The sequence below is a fragment of the Gossypium hirsutum genome, chromosome A01 (assembly GCF_007990345.1).
Source record: "Gossypium hirsutum isolate 1008001.06 chromosome A01, Gossypium_hirsutum_v2.1, whole genome shotgun sequence".
NCBI classification, from domain to species: Eukaryota; Viridiplantae; Streptophyta; class Magnoliopsida; order Malvales; family Malvaceae; genus Gossypium; species Gossypium hirsutum.
In genome coordinates, this window is record NC_053424.1 from 76,134,856 (window position 1) to 76,157,534 (window position 22,679).

The 22,679-nt window shown below is 36.5% G+C and overlaps 1 non-coding gene across 1 annotated transcript; it reads right to left on the reverse strand.

Moving 5' to 3' along the window:
- Positions 1-10,839: 10,839 nt before the first annotated feature.
- LOC121208111 (small nucleolar RNA R71) lies at positions 10,840-10,946 on the reverse strand. The gene has a single exon (XR_005903098.1). It is a non-coding gene; the product is annotated as a small nucleolar RNA R71 (small nucleolar RNA).
- Between the last annotated feature and the right edge of the window lie 11,733 nt (positions 10,947-22,679).

The window sequence follows — 22,679 nt, forward strand, 5'->3', positions numbered from 1 at the left end:
CGAGGTGTTACCTGACTTAAACTCAACCAATCACACAAAAACCGAGCAGTAAAAATTTGATCAATTTAAAACTTTTCATTTCACATACATTTTTTCCCTTAAACGAGCTCACAAGGCCCAAAACATGCATTAGAGGCAGTTCAGGACTAAATCGAGAACTTAAGAAAAACTTAAAAAAATTTCATGCTTTAAGGCTCCACACGCCCGTGTGGATATAGACCGTGTAGTCACACACGTCCGTGTGGCTTGGGACACTCCCGTGCCCTTAGCCCGTGTGCAACACTGACTTTTAAACACGACCATGGCACACGCCCAGGGGGCAGACCGTGTGTCTACCCGTGTAGATAATTACAAGGCTATTTTCCAAGCCATTTGTCACCCTCACAACATATGCACACATACTTATCCAATAATATACAACATGGCATAAATGAGCTCTTAAACATCTACAAACATGTTATGCTCATGTCAATTTCTTATGCAATAAATATCATAGAATTTACTCACATCATTACCACATACTTGTCAAAAGTATCATTACATCACAAACCTCATGTCCATCACTAGGCATGCATAATCATACCACAAACCGTTTATGAGACATTATTAACTATTTACCAATCACTTAATCTTGCATCAGTTACTAACTCATCAATGAATCTCAATTTAATCTCTAGGCATACATGCTGTAAGGCACATCACAAGAGATAATAACATACATGCATAAAAATAATCATATAGGCCCATAACGCCATTAGCCGACATAGGCCCATTCACATGACTATATACTACCTTAAGAACAAGCCAATGCCTTTGGCTATATCATAATATCAGATACTCAACATTAAAACCCTATACATGCCATAGACTCAAAACACTAGGATTTACTTACGCCGATAGCGTTAACTCGATAGTGTGATAATATCTCTGACGGCCTCCAACCCGAGCTAACCTGGCAACCTTAGGGAACATGGGAAAGAAATGGGGATAAGCTTTACGCTTAGTAAGTTCATATGAAAACAATAAGCAATTCATTAACATGTTTTATCAATGTTTACAACATATTTTCAAATTCATGACAAGCTGTCTTCCTGAGCAATAGTCACTAAATTATTTATATCTAGAGATACGAAACTCCAAATTAAGTTCTGTTAATCTTTCTTGAAACTAGACTCATGTACCTTTCTACCATAAAATTTTTAGAATTTTTGGTTTAGCCAATTAGTACAGTTTATTCCTCAAAGTTACCCCTGATTCACTGTGTGACAGTTCAGACCCTTCTATACTAAAGTTCAATTATCTCATAGTACAGGACTCAAATAATGTTCTCGTCCATTTCTCATGAAATTAGACTTATTAAGGATTTTAAGAATATAAATCATAACTCTTAACCATTTTTTTATAATTTATAATGATTTTTTCAAATCAGAACAGGATATTTCGAAGTCATTTTGACTTTATCCCACGTAACTACAAATATCTCATTTTCCATATTTTATTTAGCTTCTAACTCATTTTCCACTATTTTTAGTATATTTTCAAAGTTACACTACTGCAATAACTCAAATCTGTCAAGGCTAAGTTACTCATTCATGATCATTGTTCTCAAATTTAATACAACATCATTTCATCCATCATGGTAAGAACACATATTTATGCATCATAGACCATCACATACCATGGAATTCTCATAGGCTTAGTGTACATACCTGCACAACTCGTAACATAACTCAAGTGCATACTCACCAATGGCTTACCTCATTGGGACCATCATAAACTCTTTCCTCGGATTACCAGTTGAACACTTGGAATACTAATTGGATACTCGGAAAAACCTTTGCACCTAAGTGGCTCAACTGTAGCTAAAGTTACCTCATATCTCATGACATTTAAATGCTCACTCTCGAGCTAGTCATTTAGACTCATAATTCCTAGTGACATGTTACTCATATCCTATTTTTATTTCTAAGGTTCAAACGGGATTTTTCCTCACTTATCAAGGGTTTGTCTCATCATATTTATGTTAATCACATACACATTAATATTTTTACAATTCATGTGATGATAACATTTAAATACATGTATAGCATGGTATTATTTACATACGAACTTTCCTTGATACCACAAAGGTGAAAAAGACGTAATCGTCCATAAATTAATTTTCCCCGTTCTAGGCCCAAATCGCATTTTTCAACATCTAAAACATCACATTTAGCTAATTAAAACAATGTACTGATCATATTAGTCCATTGACACACTTTGGAAAAATTTACAATTTTGCCCCTCTATTTTGCCAAAATTACCAAATTTCCCCTAGGCTCGTAAAATGATTTTTATTCAATTTTTTTACTCTTTAAGACTAGATGAACCATTTTTATAACTATAGCAACTCACAATATCAACTATTTCATACACTTACACTTATTATACTGCTTTGCAAAATATCCCCTTTTTAGGAGTTTTCATCCAATCTTCCTTCACAAAAAGTGTTTATAACACTACCAAGACTTATTTTCTTCCATAAAAACTCAGCAAAAAACACATATGCTTTCATGGCAAAACCCTAGACTCTTAATCATTTTGCAAAATAGTCCCCTCTTATGAAAGCTTATGCTTTAGGGTTCCAAAAATGTAAAAATCTTCAAGAAAAAGCATTAAAATCACTTACTTTCAAGGGAGTTTCTTTGCTGAAAGTTCAAAGCTTAAAAACCATTTTCTTTGCTGTTAGTTTCAGTCAAAGAAGAAGGAAGAAAATGAAAAAGTTGAAGCTAAGTCCTTAGGGTACCATTTTATCACCTAATATGACATCACCCTACCGAATACATTGACCATTTGAAATTTCTTGTCCCATGGCCGGCCAAGCCATATTTAGGGGTCTAATTTCACTTTAAAGGCCCTCAATTTTAATACTCTAGTTATTAGACACATTTGGGTACTATTATACAACTTTTACCTTTTATGCGATTTAGTCATTTTTTGAAATTGGACTAGAAATCGCTAAAATTAATATACCAAAATTTTCATGCACCTTTATAAACATGTTATATCACATAAAATAATATCAAAATAATTTTCTCCAGCCTCGGAGTAGTGGTTCCGAAACCACTGTTTCGACGAGGCCCAAAATCGAGCTAATACATGGAATACCATCGGATACATCGGAATCTCGCACGTAAGTGCCTAATATGTAGCCAATGCTACCTCATATCACATATAATATGTTGCTCGCTTTCAAGCTACTCAAGGGTCTGCTCACTCGAGATGTCGGTCAGGATGTAGCTACACGGGCTGCTCACACAAGCTGTCATGTATCGGCAACACATGCCGGACTACCTAGCCACTGGTAGAACATACAAGACCATCACTCGGAACCCCATAACATGTATCACATATATCATGAGCTCAGACCACATAACTCATGAGCTCAGATCGCGTAGTCCCTAGTGACATGTCACTTGTATCCTAAACTATTTCTAAAGTTCAAACGGGATTCTTCGATACCATATTTTCATCGAACTTGCTCGTAATATCAATTTCAATATCCATAACACCAATTGCATATTCATGGAATAATCAAAGCATAATTCATAATAAAATTTAAGCATTAAACACATGATAGAACATCCCATTAATTATATATGTACTTACCATACATGCAATATAAAAGCATTTAAAATATGGTACATATTGCATAATTTGCATATGAACTTACCTCAGTACAAAATGATAGAAACGAGCCTAATCCTTGTAAACCTTTTCCCCCGATCAAGACCCGAATCACGTTTTTCTTGATCTATAATGCCAAATTTAGCTTGTTCAATACACACATTGTTTGAATTGACCCATAATTCATACTTTAGTAAAATGACCTTTCTACACTTAACTTTTCACTTATTTACACTTTAGTCCCTAGGCTAATAAAATGAAATGCATGCATTTTCTTGGTGACCCAAGCCTAGCCGATTCATATTCTGACACATATCAGCCCACTTTTCTCATTAAATCACATTTCTACTACCCATTTCTACATCTTTTACAAATAAGTCCTTTTTAGGTGTTTTCACTAAAAATCACTTAGTAAAAGATGTTACACTCACATCAAGCTTGCATATTCTTTCATTAAACATCAAAATAGAAGTATGTCACACATGGGTCAAATTCCAAACATGAAACCTAGCTCAAATAAATGGTAGAAATGGCTAGATCGATTAATAACAACTTCAAAAATACAAAGAACATTAAAAACGGGGTTAGGATGCACTTACTATTGAGTTTGAAAAGTTGGAAAACCTTAGCTGTGGAACCCTTGCAAAAATTTAGGTAGCACTTGGAGAAGATGAGCACATTTTTACTTATTTTTCCCTTTTTATTCTTTTATTAACCAAATGACCAAAATGATGCATGTCCATTTTTGTCCAAAATTATAGAAATAGGTCAAATTTCTATTTAAAACCTTTTAATTTATAATCCATAGCAATTTTATGCTAAAAGCTTCTAGAACTCATATTATGTAACTTATTCAATTTAGTCCCTAACTTCAAATTGGACACTTTAGGCATAAAATTTCTTCATGAAAATTTCACACAAACATGCAATCATATCATGGACCATCAAATAATCATAAAATAATTATTTTTAATTCAGATTTGTGGTCTTGAAACCACTATTTCGACTAGACCCTAATTCGAGATATTACAACTCTCCCCCTTTAGGGATTTTTGTCCCTAAAAATCTTACCGGTAAAAAGGTTTGGGTATTGTTTTCTTATGGCCTCTTCGAGCTCCCATTAGCCTCGTCAACCCCATGTCTCTGCCATAACACTTTCACCAAGGCAATGCTTTTGTTTCTCAATTGTTTGGCTTCTCGTGCAAGAATTTTAATCAGTTCCTCACCACAAGTCATATCTGGTCGAATCTCAAGCTTTGTCGGTGAAATCACATGTGAAGGATCAAATCGGCAACGGCACAACATAGACACATGGAACACATCATGAATCTTTTCCAATTCGGATTGTAATGCTAACCGATAGGCAGCCGACCCTATTCTCTCAGTGATCTCATATGACCCTATAAAATGGGGACTTAACTTTCCTTTTCTACCAAATCTCAAAACCTTTTTCTATAGAGATACTTTCAAAAATACCTTATCACCGACTTGATACTTAATTTCTTTTCTTTTTAAATCTACGTAAGATTTTTGTCTATCCGAAGCAGCTTTCAAACAATTTTGAATCACTTCTACCTTTTCTTCGGTTTCCTTAACCAAATCAATTCCGTGAATCTAATTTTCTCTGAGTTTAGTCTAATATAAGGGTGTTCTGCACTTACATCCATATAATGCCTCATAAGGTGCCATTTTCAAACTCGACTGAAAACTGTTGTTGTCGGCAAACTCCACCAACGGTAAGTACTTTTTCCATCTACCTTGGTATTCCAATACACAACATCGGAGCTTGTCTTCCAAAATTTGAATTACTCGCTCAGACTGACCAACAGTCTGTGAATAGAAAGCAGTGCTAAAATTCAGCTTTGTACCCAAAGCTTCTTGTAACTTTTTCCAAAACTGTGAAGTGAACCTCAGATATCTATCCGATACAATCGATATAGGTACTCCATGAAGTCTAAGAATTTCACCAATGTACAATTTAGCTAACGTATCAAGTGATTAATCGGTACGTATTGGGATAAAATGAGCCGATTTAGTCAGTCTATCGATAATAACCCATATGGCATCTTTCTTTCTCAGAGTTAAAGGCAAACCTGTCACAAAATCCATAATAATCCGGTCCCATTTCCACTTAGGAACCATGATGGGCTGAAGTAAACCTGATGGTAATTGGTGTTCAGCCTTTACTTGATGACAAACTAAGCATTTCAATACAAACTCTGAGATATCTCTGTTCATACCATTCCACCAATACATTTTCTTCAAGCAATTATACATTTTTATATTGCTCGGGTGAACTGACAAACAATTGTTGTGTGCCTCATTTAAAATCTGAATCAACTCAATGTCCTTCAAAACACAATCCTACCACAAAATCTCAAACAACCATCGGAGTCACTAAGAAGATCCGGTTCATTGCTGGACTCACACGAAACTCTCTTAGCTTGTAACTCTTTATCAACTTTCTGAGCATCACAAATCTGTTGAAGAAAAGTCGGTCTAACTCTCAACTCAGCTAAAATTGAATCATCATCTGACAAAGTCAGCCGTGTATTCATAGCCCTTAAGGTAAACAACGACTTCCTATGTAACACGCCCTACCTGTGTCTGATGCCGGGATAGGAAACGAGGCATTACCGGACTTAAACACAAATAATCATGCAAACTAGGCCATAAAATTTCATTCATATTTTAAAACATTCAATCACACACACATAGCCGCTTATTTGAGTTTACAAAGCCCAAAACATACTTTAGAAAGGGTTCGGGACTAAACCGAGAACTTTGGAAAGCTCTGGGAAAAATTTAGAAATTTTTCTCATGAAACAAGGTCATATGCCCGTGTAGACATAGGGGTACGCCCGTGTGCCATCAACATGCCCGTGTCCTCAAGCTGTGTAACTCTCTGTTTATGACATCAGTAAATAAATTGAACCACATGGCTAGGCCACACACTCGTGTCACCAGGCCGTGTCCCTTACACGGTTGAGACACACGGCCGTGTCTCATCCAATGTAGTTAACTCTTAGGCTATTTTCCAAGCCTTTTTGTTACCCTTACGTGCACACACATATACATGGATCCAATGGCATTCAACATTCTCAATTATGATGCAAAAATATCATTTACCTATCAACATACATGTATTACACATTCCCACATTAAGCCAAGACTAGTCACACCATAGTTATCTTTGTGCCAATTTATTTCAACTTATCATCAAACTTCCATGTTCAAAGCATTATTATTTATCTCCGTATTACACATTTAATTCATGGTCGTAAAACATGCATTCAACACACATGACATATTGCCAACCATGCATGACAAACAAAGATAATCATATCTTCACATCATAAGTAATAAATCATAACTTGACTAGCTATACTTACAAGCCATAATCAATATGAGCCACATCTGACAGCCTTATATAATAGCTCAAAATAGGCCAATACATTTGGCCAAATCATAATAACACATGTCATAGAACTAGGTCCCTATACATGCCACTCACTTGATAATTCTAACATATGTAACAATATTCCAAAGGTATTGGCTTGATAGTGTGATGCTCCCTCCGACGATCTCCAACCCTGAGCCGACCTGACAACGCTAAAAGAAATGGAAAGGAGGGAGTAAGCTTTACACTTATTAAGCTCGCATGAAAAATAATAAGCAATGTATTAACAGGCTATTTTTCAATTTCTCTCTATAATTATTCAAAGTTCAGTTAAGCTATTTTCTTGAGTCACAGTCACTAATTTATTTATATCTAGAGCTACGGGACTCAAAATTGAGAATTTCCAATTTTCCCAGAAACTAGACTCACGTATATTCTTGCCACAAAAGTTTTAGAATTTTTGGTCTAGTAAATAAGTACAATTTATTCTTTAATGTCACCCCTATTTCGCTGTCTGATAGTTACGACCCCTCTACACTAAAAATTAATTATCTCTTTATACAAGAATTAGATAATGTTCCTGTTTGTTTTTTTTTTCAAAAATAGACTCATTAAGGATTTTAAGCATATAAATTATAACCCATAATTATTTTTTAAAAAGTTTTAATGATTTTCCCAAATTAGAATAGGGGATTCTGAAATCATTCTGACTCTGTCTCACAAAAATTCAAATATCTCATAATATGAAATTATTTTGCTTACAACGTTTTCTTTATATGAAAATAGACTCAATAATATTTTATTTCATATGTTATTCAACTTCTAATTCGATTTCCACCATTTTTTTTGATTTTTCAAATTCACACAACTGCTGCTGTCCAAAACTATTTTATTACTAAATTTCACTCTTTCATGTTTTCTTTGTAGTAGCTTTCATTGTAACACTTACTCCATATCAATCTTACCAAAGTTCGATCACATATCGAGAACATTGCTCATAAGTTTACACACACAAACCTTCATTTATTCATCACCTAACCGAATTCAATTACACCTAGTTATTTCTCGTTGAACACATCGGAATAATAACGGATGCCCGGTGGCCTGCACATAGTATCACCCTTGTAGTCAAAGCTACCTTCTTCACAAAGTGGCTTTCACATAGTACCACACTTGTGACCAAAACTATCTTTTACACATAGTGGCCTGCACTTAGTACCATACATGTGATCGAAGCTATTGGGTAAGCATAGTAGCCTGTACTTAGTACTACACATGCGACCTAACCATCTGGTACACGTAGTAGCCTGCACTTAGTACTACACACGTGACCTAAAACCATTTTAAATACATAGTAGCCTGCACATAGTACTACACATGTGTTCTCACAACGGATCTTCGTATCTTTTCTATTCCGAAGGTCTAAAAAAAAAATTCCTCACTTTTCAACATTTTACCAATTCATCCATAATCAATTTCAATTCATAATTTACATCAAGTGATCATTCAATTTGCAACCACCTGTCATATAATAACAAAATTTTATAACATAAGTAAAAATGATATATTATTTACATATAAACTTACCTTTCTTTTAATTCTTTCACAAGTTATCCAACTTAATAAAACATCATGTAATATCAAATTCTGAATATATTCAACTGTTGTATAGCAAACCATCAATGATTGAACCATCAAACATTTCATGTGCTACTAGTCATTTATCATTGTTGTCATAAATTTTATATACCATTCTTTCATCACTTTTCAATATATTAAATCATGCCATCGTGCAATAATAATATAGAATTTTTGATAAACCATAAAAGTAACACATTTTAATCCCATACTTAGCATATTTTTGGATGATTTATTATATAATTTAGTAATTTAGATGCTCCTAATCCTTTAATTTCATGTTTTATGCTTAGGAGAGCATAGAGGAACAAAAGGAGCTGAAAACTGGCCAAAAATGGATGAAACGGGCTGATTTAAAGATCCACACAGCCAAGACTAATTCCATAGAGGCTGGCCACACGCCCATGTGGCAGCCCAGGTTGATATCGCTCCCTGTTTCCCAAATACGCAAAAAAATCCAAATTTTAGGGTTTCTGAGCATTCTAAAGTCTATATAAACACACTAGAAGCAGACCTAAAGGGAGACGCAGAACAGAAAGGAGAAATTACTCGAAGGAAGCCGTTGGAATCGTCTCAGAAGTAGATCCATGTCAAGATTGAAGATCTCCATTCAAATTTCTCTTGAAGTTTATTTGGGTTTTTCATGTCTTGTTGTTTTTCTAAATTTGAGATGTCTTCCTTTTATATTATGATAGATACCTAGGGAAGATGAAACCTAAGACGGATCTTATTATTTAATGTTCTGAATATAATGATAAATACTTGTTCTTGTTCTTATTCTTAATTATGTGTTCTTAATTCTTGATCTAATATTTTCAAGATATTAATTCAAGTTGATGTGCTTAATCAGAGAAAGCAAAAGTCTCTGTTTAAGAGTAGATCTACCATAATTAAGTGGAGTTGCATGCAACCCTAGAAATAGGGCGACATGAATCTGCAAGGTTAGAGTCAAATCTAATAAGGGAATCCATAGATCGAGTTAATGCAACAATAGGAGTTTTAATTAGAAAGAGATTTCAATTAATCAACCTAGAGTCAGTTGTTTTTAGTCTCGAAAGAGATATTAACATAATTTAGGGATTTCTATGGATCAAGACAAGTGAATAAATCGTTTGATTCAGAGTCAGAATAATAATTAAAATCTAGGTGGATTCTTCCTTGGGTATTGTCTTTATTATTAGTTTATTTGATTATTTTCTTCACTCTCTGTCGTGTTTATTAGTTAATTAGTTTAGTTAAATTTAGATTAAAACAAAATCCCTTCTATTCTAATAGAAAGATGGTTAATACTAGTACTTTTAGTCCTTATGGATACGATATTCTGGACTCACCATAGCTAAACTACCATTCGATAGGTGCGCTTGCCTTTGTCATGATCGTAGTCTAGTTTAATGTTTTATAAAACGATCATCAAGTTTTTGACATCGTTGCCGGGGACTAAGATATTAAGAATGCTTAATTTTTATTACTTTAGCCATTTTTTATTTTTTTTGAAATTTATTTTTATTTTTATTATAATTTACTAACTTATCTTCTATTTGCTTCTGACATGTTTCTTTAGTTTATGACTAGAAGAAATCCGTCAGGACCTCTACTTTTTAACAGCGAAATTGAAAGCACAGCTCGTAGAAATCATAGAGAAATAAGGTGAAGCCTACAGTATATGAAGGAAGAGCACTAGGACGATACTAATACTACCGAAGAGATGGCTGAAAATTAGAATAATCCGCTACCTCCTGTGGTTGCTGCAAATCCTGTAAACTAGAGTCATGCTCCTCGTACTATGTACGACTATGCTAAGCCTAATTTCTGAATCGAGTATTGTGACACCTGCAATTGCTGCAAATAATTTTAAACTGAAACCTAACACTATACAAATGATTCAATGGTTTGTTCAGTTTGATGGTTTGCAGAATGAAGACCCGAATACTCATGTGGCCAACTTCTTAGAGTTCTGTGATACTTACAAAATAAATGACGTTTCTGATGATGCCATTCACCTTCGGTTATTTCCCTTTTCATTGAGGAACAAAGCTAAACAGTGGTTGAACTCGTTACCATGAGGTTCCATCACAACTTGGGAACAAATGACCGAAAAGTTTTTACTAAAGTATTTTCTACCGGCTAAAATGGAAAAGTTGAGGAATGATATCTCTTCTTTTGTGCAGATAGATTTAGAAACTCTTTACGATGCATGAGAGAGGTATAAGAACTTATTGAGAAGGTGCCCTCCCCATGGGTTACATTTATGGCTACAGGTTCAAACTTTTTACAACGCTTTGAACCCTTCAACTAGGCAGTTAATAGATAACAGCAGCTGGCGAGATCCTAAATAACAAAACACCTGAGGAGGCTTATGAGTTTATTGAAGACATGTCACTGAATAATTATCAGTGGCAAGTTATGAGGACAAAGCCGACAAAAGTCGCTGGTGTTTTCAACCTCGACACGGTCACCATGTTATCAAACCAGGTAGAGCTTTTAAATAAAAAGATTTATGGTTTATGTCTCTCTATATAGGTACATTTGGTGATGCAGTGTGACATAAGTGGAGGAGGAATGAATAATCCAGAATGCCTAGCCTACGACCCTAGCAATACGAACAAACACGTCAACTATATGGGTAACAATTCTAGACCTTAGAATAACCCTTATAGTAATACTTACAATGTAGGTTGGAGGAACCATCCCAATTTCTCTTGGAGTGGTCAAGGCAATCAAATACCACAACCCCCTCCAGGCTTTCAACCCAGCAGGAAAAAAAGCTGAACCTTGAGGAGACGCTAACAAAATTCATCTCGGTGTAAGAAATACATTTCCAAAACACTAAAACATCGCTTAAAAATTTGCAAAATGTCGATTCAAGGGCTCGAGAACCAAATAGGTCAGTTTACTAAGCTGATCTTTGAAAGACCACAAGGTAGGCTACCTAGCAACACCGAGACTAACCCAAGAGGGCAACTCCATGCGATTACTGTTAGAGATGACGATGGGTTAGTTGATTCCAACCCAGAACCAAGGCAAGAAGGCAGGTTAAGCAAATAAGGTGGATGAAAACTAGAATAAAAAAAAAACCAGTAAGCAGAGAATATACACCTCGCGTGCCATACCTTAAAGCGACAAAAAAAGACTGCACAGATGAACAATTCAGTAAATTTCTTAACCTTTTAAAAAAATTACATATTAACTTACCGTTTATTGAAGCTTTTTCGCAGATGCCCAATTTAGTTAAATTTTTAAAGGAGCTTCTGGCAAACAAACATAAGTTAGATGATTCGTCGCATGTGGAATTAAATGCAGTTTGCTCAGCAATTCTACAAAATAAACTACCCAACAAGTTAAAAGATCTAGAGAGTTTTACTATTCCTTGTTTAATTAGTAGTTTTGCTGTTAATAATGCTTTGGCTGTCTTAGGGGTGAGTATTAACATCATGCCCTATAAAATGTTTAAGCAACTAGGTCTTAGGAAACCCAAACAAACTAGGATGAGTATTCAACTAGCGGATAAAATTATTAGATTTCCTAGGGGTATCATTGAAGATGTACTAGTAAAAATTGATACAATCATATTCCCAGTAGATTTTGTTGTTTTAGACATGGAAGATGACAATGACATTCCTTTAATCTTAGGGTGACTCTTTTTAGTAACTACCAGGACTATTATTAATGTTGGTATAGATGAACTCACACTTCGTGCAGGTGACGAAACGGTTACTCTTCAGGCTCGTGATTCGATTGAGATATCAAGTAATGAAGATGACCTTATAAATCCAGTTAATAATACTAATCATGTGGTCCAATCCCCTTTGCAGGAAACACTTTCGAGAAGCATAAGTGAGCCATGTTCTAGTGCATGAATAGTGGAACCATCCATGAAAGACGAATGCTACAGATAGATGAACTAGAAGAATGGCAGACTTATGGCAAGGAGGAGCAGAAGCAACACCATGACGAGTTTAACGAGAAAACCAATCAATTTAAGGTTGGGGACCAAGTCTAGTTAGATAAAAAAGAACCTCGAATTATCACTACAAAGCTCAACGCAAACGGAGTGACTCCTTTTACGGTATTTAAAGTCTTTCCATACGGTACAGTCGACGTAACCCATTCGTGTTTCGGCACTTTTAAGTTAAATAGTACTTGACTTAAACCTTATTTAAATAAAGGAATTGACAGCGAGAAAGAGGAGTTTCAACTCCGTAATCCACTGTGACCATGTGAATACGAGGTAAGTCGAGCTTAGACTCTAAATAAGCGCTTCTCGGGAGGTAACCCGAGCGCTAACACCATTTACTAGTTTATTTTTATCTAATTTTCATGTTTAAAATACAGATTTTGACCCACACGACCTAGACACACGAGCGTGTCCAAGGCCGTGTTGATCCTGGAGCTAAATTTTCCCAAACATCGATAGAGACACGGTCTAAAAAGTCCACATAGGCGTGTGACACGGCTGTGTGGCCTGAACACACGGGCGTGTCCTAGGCCGTGTGAAAACTGGAGCTAAAATTTCAAAATTTAAACAAGTCAGAGAGCTACGCGGGCGTGGGAGAAGCAAACAACGAAGCACACGGCCGTACGATACGGCCGTGTAAACCACACAGCCTAGACACACGGGTTTGTCCAAGGTTGTGTGATAAGTGAGCTATTAATTCCTCGACAAACACGGGCTAGAAGTCGAGCCACACGAGCGTGTGACACGGCCATGTGGCCCAACACGGACAGTTAAACGACTGTGTCAAATTTAAAACCCCACAATCCCTAATTTTATTTTACTTTCGTCTTCTTCCCCAACCCTAGCCGCCTCAACACCCCTACCCCCACCCCCACCGTTCAGCCACCACCTAGCTCCCTCACTCCTTTTCCTTCTTTTATTTTCTTTTTTTTCCCCTCTCTTCTTCCCCTTTCTTTTTTCGCTCCGACCATCATCCTCCCACTGACCCCCTAAGCCACCTCCCCTCACCACCGCCGCACCCAAGCCTGAACCCCCTAACTGCCAGTTGCACGAATTCGTCACCTCCGACCTCCATTCAGTCGAAACATTATGATGAACACTCATGGCAAGTCTAAAGTCACCGTCCCAGCTCTGAAAAAGCGAAGGGGTCTTGGAGTAACCTCATCGAGTGCCTCTACCGAGGTTCATCATCCTTACCTCCGATTCTTTGTGGACCCACCTGAGAACTTATTCCTGCTCTTGCGCGTGCGACCACTAGGTTTAGGTTGATGCATTGACTGGGCCGCGTTGGAGCAGGTTAGACTAGCTGATGAGCTTCGTGCTTTCATTACTACGGCACCATGGGACTATTTTTTTGATATTGTCGAGCCCACATATATGGAGTTTACTTTGGAGTTTTGCTCGACATTTTACCTTCAGCAAGTGATGTCATCGTATGGCGAGCACAGCGCCATTACATTTTGACTTGGTGGCTTGGTGCGACATATGAGCGTCCCTGAGTTTGGCGCAGCTTTGGGCATATAACTTTTTTCACCTCTACCATCACATCCATTACTCACCTTCGTGCTGTTGGACCAATCTCACAGCTAGTCAGATCCCTTATGACTCAAATTGCTCGAAGGCAACGTCTCTTTCTTCGGCTCTACGATACATCCACACCTTATTAGCTCACACTTTGATTGACAGGAGAGGGAGAACAGGAGTTGTAATCACTATTGACGCGTTCTATCTTTGGATCATAGCGACCGGCCATATACTCGACTTAGCTTATTTCATCGCTCTCGCCTTTCGTCATCAGACAGATCACCACAGGAAGGGTCCCATCTATTTCGGCCCTTACATGACTAGCCTTGCTTGACACTTTGGTTTTCTCGATACACCAAAGCAGCCCTCGACACTTACTCTCTTCGCTCAGATGTCCCCTCAGGGCATCTCTAGCATGATCCACATGAGGATGATCGAGCAGCAACGTGGAGTGGACCCCCTCAGTACAGACTAGTCCAGTCTAACATTCCAGTATGACCTAGAGGACTTCTCTGATGATGTTCCTCCCTATCACGAGGACCCACCACGGCCTCCACCATCGAGTCACCAAAATGCTCCCTCTATTGCTAGCTCCCTAGGAGTATCCTTCGAGGAGTTTGCTAGTTTTCGTCAATACTGTGCTCAGAGGTTCGACAGTATTGATGTGACTTTACAACTGATCTGTCAGTATCTTCATATCGCTCCTCCAGCGCCACCAGTTCATGACACTGATTAGTCTGATGATGAGGACCATTGAGTCCGATTATTTTTATGTTTATGTTTATTTTTATTTTTATCTTCTTTTATTTTTATTTTTCATTTTATGTCTATTTTTTTTCCTATTTTGAACTTTATATTAATTATTATGTTTATTTCTTAATGAGTAACCCTTTAATCTTCTTCAGCATTATGTTTATTTTCTTATCAGTTGCTCAGAATTTTGCACTACCCCTACATTCATCTACAATTTCACTTTTCACTATTCTGGGAAATTCATCCACCATGCAGGGCAGTTTCATTATCTCCCTATCTTATGATATTTTGTTTCTATTATGATTTATATTTGTTTGTACATTGAGGACAATGTACATCTTAAGTGCGGGGAGCTTATTTATATGATTATCAGAAAATCCCTGAATTATATCTTATGCTTAAGAAATTTTCTCATATTACTATTAGAATGAATTATTCTTTGGTTTGTGATTTTTACTAATATGTTTTACATTAAATTAATGGGTATTTGTGCATTGATGGTTTAAACTTTAAGACATTAGAGAATTAAGCATAACATGTAATAGCCTAATTTAGGGCCTAGTCAGAATAGTGGCCTCGGGACCACAAATTCAATGTCAAGAAAATTATTTTATTATTATTTTGATGTATTGGCATGTTTTTAAGAGTACGTGAAAAATTTGGTGAGTTAATTTTAGCGTTTGGAAGCCCAATTGAGAAAACAGACTAAATCGCATAAAGTGTAAAAGTCTTAAATTGATAGCCAAGGGCGTTAAATTGCCATGAAACCTAAATTGGGGGTCTTTAAAGGGAAAAGAGACCTTAGAAAGGATGCTAGCTGGCCATAGGGGACATAAGAAAGAGAAATGGTCAAAATTAGGTGGGTTGGTGACCAATTTTGACTAAAATAGAAAGAAAATAAGAGAAAGATGATATCACCTTCTCATCTTTCTCTCTACCATCGAAATTTTTAGCAAAATAGGGGTTTTAGAGCTTAAAAATTTTAGCAAGTTTAAGCCTTCACAAGTAAGTGATTTTCCAACCCTTTGTTGAATATTTTTGTATTTTTGAGACCCTTGAAACTTAAGCATTCAAATGAGGGTACTATTTTGCAAAATGATTAAGAGTTTAGGGTATTGAATTGAAAGGATTTGTAATGTTTTTTGAGTTTTTTATGGAAGAAAATGAGTCTTGGGTGTCTTATAAACAACTTTTGTGAAAGGTGTTAGCATGAAAACACCGAAACGGACTATTTTGCATAAGTTGCAAATAGATGATAAGTGTGTGAAATAGTGGGAATTTGGAGTTGCTATAAGATTAGAAAGGGTTCAGCTAGGCTTAAGGTGTGAAGAAATTCGATAAAAATCAATTTTTGGGCTTAGGGGTAAAATGGTTATTTTGGAAAAGTCTAGGGGAAAATTGGTCATTTTGCCCAATTATGAATTGTAGAGTGCCTAGATTGATAAAGTGACTAAATAAGTGCATTTTTTATTATTGTTCAAGAAATACCGAATCCAAATCTAGACTGGGGGAAAGCCAAGCAAATCGACTAAATTGACTAGTAACTACATTTTGTAATCCGAGGTAAGTTGTATGTAAATAATACAACCACATCACTAATGTATATGTGTTGAATTGTATTTGATTTAATATAGCATGAATTGATTGATTTTGAAATTGAGAAAGTATGATGATAATAGAGAGGGTAAAGTTCTAGTTCAAACCTAGGAAATATATAGGATATTCATACCATGACATATGGGTCATTGTGGGCTAGTGTAAGACGTGTCTAGGACATGCATTAGCCACATTATGAGAGCTAGTGTAAGACGTGTCTGGGACATGCATTAGCCACATTATGAGAGCTAGTGTAAGACATGTTTGGGACATGCATCAGCTACGAGATGATAGTCGGTGTAAGACCATGTCTGGGACATGGCATAGACATGCGATATGAGCTAGCGTAAGATCGTGTCTGGAACATGGCATCGGCACCTTACCCACGTTTGAGGATTAATGAATATTTTGTAGTGTCTTTAATGGTTCAACGGTGAATAGTATGACTTTAGTTAATGAGCATGGTATAACCGTGTTGTGAGTGATACATGTACCTATTTGAAATGTATGAGATATAAGCACGATATCGGCTATGAGATTTATATGGATAGTGATGAGTAAGTTATGCTTGCGCCTACTTTTGTGTTATAAGCATGTTAATGAATGGTAAAATTGTTGTTGTATATTTATTTATATGCAACTTACTAAGCTTTATGCTTACTCCTTCTCCTTTCCTTTTTCTTATAGTGCCGCCTATCTAGCTCAAGGATCAACGAAAGTTAGAGATATCGATCACACTATTAATCGAAGCATTCGGTATAGTTTAATTTATATTTTTGAATATGGCATGTATAGGGAACTAGACTTATGTTTTGTGTTAATATTAACTTGGTCAAATGTGTTGGCTCGGGATAAATCTCTCATTTTGTATTAAGCCCCGAATAATGGCTAATGTTCATTTCAATTTGTATGGAATGAAGTTATTTTCATGGTTGAGTAAAATGCGTAAATGGAATTTCGTCTATTGTGGATGATTTGGTTGCTTGAGATAGTCTTATATTGGATTTGGCGGTTATTGTGTAGGTTGTGTAAGTAAAGGTGGAAAAGAGGCTTGGTAAATAGCCTTATATTGTCCACATGGGTAGACACACGGGCGTGTGGTCCGACCGTATGTCCTCTGTACGTAAAAATTTCAAGTCAGTATGCATGATAGTAAATTCATGGGCAGAGACACGACCGTGTGTCTTAACTGTGTGAGGGACATGGCCTAGCACATGGGCGTGTTCCATGGCCGTGTGATATTTAAGGGGGTACTGACGTCAGAAACAGAAAGTCCTTGTTCTTACAATCGGGCTAGGACACGGGCGTGTCATGGCCGTGTGAAGCACGCGGGTCAGGGACATGGGCGTGTGCCAGGCCTGTGAAAACCCCTGTAGGTGTGAAATTAGAATTAATTCCACACGGATGGAAGACATAGGTGTGTCTGTGACAGCCCTAATGTGACCCTGGTCGGGAAGTGGTTTCGGGACCACAAAACCGAGTCATAAAAATAATTAACTGTCATATTTGATGCTTATTATATGTATATATGCATGTGTGAAAATTTCATATTTGAAATTTGTTAATTGTAGGTGAATTTTAGTAAATAGGACTTATGTGAGAAAAGTTAGAAATGTGCTTGGCAAATGTAAAGTGGCCTATTAATGCATGTTATAGAAATGATGGGTTTGCATGTCAAATTACCCAAAATTTGAGCTAGTGGCCGGCCATGCTATGGGTCATAGCATATTTTAAACATGGTGTGTTAATGTTTCATGTTGGAAAGAATAAAATAAAAGAGTTAGTAATAAAATAAGGGGATGAAGGGTGATGAAAACAAAGAAAAGAAAAAAAAAATGTTCATCCTTTAACATCTTTAGCCGAAAATTCTAAGGAGAAAGGAAGAAGAAAGGTTGAAGAGGTTCGGCCATGCATGTAACTAGGCTAAGGTATGTTTGATGTTGCTCCATGAGATTCATGTATATTTATAGTTGTTAGCTTGAGTTCTACCTAGCCCATGGTTTAAATCTTTGCTATGTGAGGGAGATGATACTCGGCCATGGGTGTTGTCTTCTTGGTTGGTGTTTGATGTTGTGTTGATGAGGTATGAAGATGATAGAGTTTGAGTGCTCAACAAAAAGGATTGGATGTGAGTGTGTGTGAGAATTTGAAAAAGGTAGGTCTTAGCAACTTCATGAAGCATTCGGCCATGGTAGGAAGTAGAAGAGAAATATAGTTGTTGTTCATGTTAGATGAAGTAGAGAAGTTGTATGCTAAGGCCAAATGTGACTTTGAATATTATTGAGTAATGTATGTGTTTTGAATTGATGGAATGGAGAGGATGCTTTAATTTTGTTATGAACAATTATATGTTAAATTAAGGGTTGCTAAGTTAGCTATTAAGGTGAAGTGCAAATGTTAGTATTTGATTACTAGTGTATATATGTGTTTTAGCCGAGCTTTGAACTTGAAACAAAATGGTAATTAGTCAATACAAGTGACCATATTTGTAGAATGTATTAAGTATACAATCGGCCTCACCATAGACATGCATATTCGGCCACATGAATGAATACATAGATTGATGTTGTACGTTCGGCTATAGGTAAGCATATTGATGGCTTTGTCTTGACTTAGAAAATCGGCTAAAGGAGAATATTGGCTAATAGGTTGAATTTGATTCATGATTTCATACATATATGTCTCTAATGCCTAATATACATGGGCTAAGTACCTTGAGTTTCTCCTTGATGTTCAAAATGATTAAATCAATTTATTTGTTAAATTAAGCTCAAGAGCAAAGGGGAACTAAATCCGACAAAGGAAAGGAAAAGGTGATCGAATAGACGTTGAAATTATTCGACAACATCCGAGGTAAGTTTTCGAGCAATGGAACTTAGATTATGATTCGATTAGGTCATGACATATAAGTATGACAAATAAACGGTGATATAATGATTCTACTTGAATTATATATTGAGGTGATTAGTTTATACCTATGACGGGTAGCCAAATGTGTATAGAGATTATGTTATAAAGCCAATCAAAATCGTGCTCTTTGCATGTGGCTATTGAGCCGAAATTAGTAAGTGTGATAAGTGTCTTGTGTTTGAGCTTTGGTAATGAAAATGAAATATGGATGTGTCATGATTTATTGATATATGTGCATGGTTATTCGAATGATATCCGGGCTAAGTCCCGAAGGCTTTTATGCTAGTGCTATATCCGGACTAAGATCCGAAGGCATTTGTGCGAGTTGCTATATCCGGGCTAAGACCCGAAGGCATTTGTGCTAGCGACTATATCCGGGCTAAGTCCCGAAGGCATTTATGCTAGTGACCATATCCGGGCTAAGACCCGAAGGCCTTGTGCGAGTGGTTATATCCGGCTAAATTTCGAAGGTACTTGGTTTGGGAATGAGCGATCTTGCTGTAATAATTTCAATTAATATGCTCGTAAAATCCCACGATGAGGTATGTTTCGTATATGCATTGGATTAGTTGATTCCTTTTTAATACTATTCGCTCAGTCGATTAATGAGCTTCCGGCTTTTGGTTAAGTTGATCTCTTATGTATGAGTATAAGGGTTGGAAATGTGAAGTAGGACTGATTTTTGAGAATATGTGTATAAGAAATTATCCGTTTAGTTATATGAATGCTATACTTCAGTTGTGCCTAATTTCATTGCTCAAAACTTACTAAGCATTAAATGCTTACTCCGTTCTTTGAATCTCTGTTTTATAAATTTTGGTTCGTCAGCTATCGGACTCAGGATTGTCGAAGTCGAAGTCGTACACACTATCAAAGCCCTTGTGGTACTCTTTTAGTTGAACTCTGCTAATGGCATGTATAGGACTGCCCTTGTGTTATTAGTCAAGTACTTTGGTGTTGTATATATTTGGATAGCCATGCGAAAATGGCTTATATATTTTGAGCATAGTGTTACAATCATCTTGTATGTATATGGTTATTGAGAGGTGTGGATATGCTTGGCATTGATTGGCCATTGGAATGGTTAATCATGATCATATTTTGTGCTATATATGCTAAAGGGCTAGTTGAATCATGGAAACTATGAAATAGGTAAAGTCTACCTTAAAAACAGATGCTGACAGCAGCAGTGGTGTGGATTTGAAAAATCACTAAAAATAGTAGGAATGGAATTAAATAGTGAATAAATTATGTAATCGAACCTTGATGAATCTAATTTCATATGGAAGAAACAAAATGATCATATGAGTCGTATTTCAAGAGATATTTAAGTTTTCGTGGAACAGGGCTAGAGCGATTTCTGGGTCCCCTGATATGACTTTGGAAATTCACTATAAATTAACCAGAGAAAATTAGAAGTCATACCATATATGTATAGATTCCTTTTTGAGTCTAGTTTCCTTAGAAATAAACAGCATAAGTATTGAAGCCCTGTACAGGGAGATATATAAGTCGTAATGCATGAAGGTCAGAGCAGTCGAATCCTGAAACAGGTTAGACTTTAACTAATAAACTGTACTAATTGGATAGACTAAAAATTCTAGAAAAAACTTTATAGATGGAAATATGAGTCTAGTTTGCGGAAAAATTTACGGAACTGGTTTTTGAGTTTTGGAACTTGAGATATGATTTTTAAGGTGACAGTGACGCAGTTAGCTAGCTTGTCTGGAAATTTTAAAATGGACTGTGTAAATAAATGAATTAAGTCTGTTTGCACCTCGTGTTCGACTCCGGCAACGGTCTCGGGTACGGGGTGTTACAGTGTCCCTGTATTACTTAGGCCATGTGAACCACATAGGCCATCAAGACGCCCATGTTGAAAAAGGCCACACGGGCGTGTTGTCCTTCTACACGGACGTGTACCTTGTTTCAAAGTCAAATTTTCTATATTGGTTAAGGGCCCGGGTTGATCCTGAATAATTCCCAATGGTTGAATAGGGGCTGGTAGGCTCATCACAAGAGGTTTAAAATAGAAATTGAAAATAAAAAAATTAAATTAAACCTAGACTAGGTGACTTGTGAAAGTTTGTGTGCATGAGATCGAGTTAAGTAATGCCTCGTATTCCACTCCAGCATGGGTTACGGGTATGGGGTGTTACAATATGTGAATGAGCATGTGTGAAAGTCTCGTATGAAAATTTGAATGTTTGTGTGCTTAATTTTGAAAAAGACCTAATCGTGTAAAATGTAAAATTTGAATTTGCCTACAACAATAGCTATCAGTCAAGTTTGAAGATGGCACCTTATGAAGAATTATATGGGCAAAAGTTTCAAATGCCCTTATTTTGGAACGAGCTCAGAGAAGGTTAGATTCACGGGGTCGATGTAGTCAAGGATTCTAAAGAGAAAGTTAAAGTGATTCGTGACTGTTTGAAGGCTGCCTCAGATAGGCAGAAATCCTTTATAGATTTGAAACGGAAGGAGATTGAATTTCAAGTCGGTGATCAAGTGTTTTTGAAAGTATCTCCATGGAGAAAAGTTCTCAGATTTGGTAAAAGAGGCAAGTTGAGTCCTCGTTTCATAGGACCTTATGAAATTACCGAGAGAGTAGGGTCGGTTGCCTATCGATTGGCTTTGCCATTAGGATTGGAAAAGATTCACGACGTATTTCATGTGTCCATGCTACGCCGATATAGATCAGACCCTTCGCATGTGACTGCGCCAACAGAGGTTGAGATTCTTCCGGACATGACTTATGATGAAGAGCCGGTCAAGATATTGGCTCGGGAAGTCAAACAATTAAGAAATAAGAGTATTGCACTCGTGAAAGTTTTGTCGCATAGACATGGAGTCGAGGAAGCCACATGGGAACCTGAGGAAATTATGAGAGATCAGTACTCGAACTTATTCACCGGTAAGATTTTCGGGGACAAAAATCTTTAAGGGGGAGAAATGTAACTGTAACGCCCCATACCCGAGACCATTGCCGGAGTCGAACACGAGGTGTTAATAGACTTAATTCATTACTTAAATAGCTCATACAATTCATTTTAAAATTTTTAGACAAGTTGGCTAACTGCATCACAGTCTCTTTAAAAATCATATCTCGAGTTACGAGACTCAAAATCCAATTCCGTAAATTTTTCATGAAACTAGACTCATAAATCTATCTACTAATTTTTTTCTAGAATTTTTTGTCAGGCCAATTAGTACATTTTATTAGTTAAAGTCTCCCCT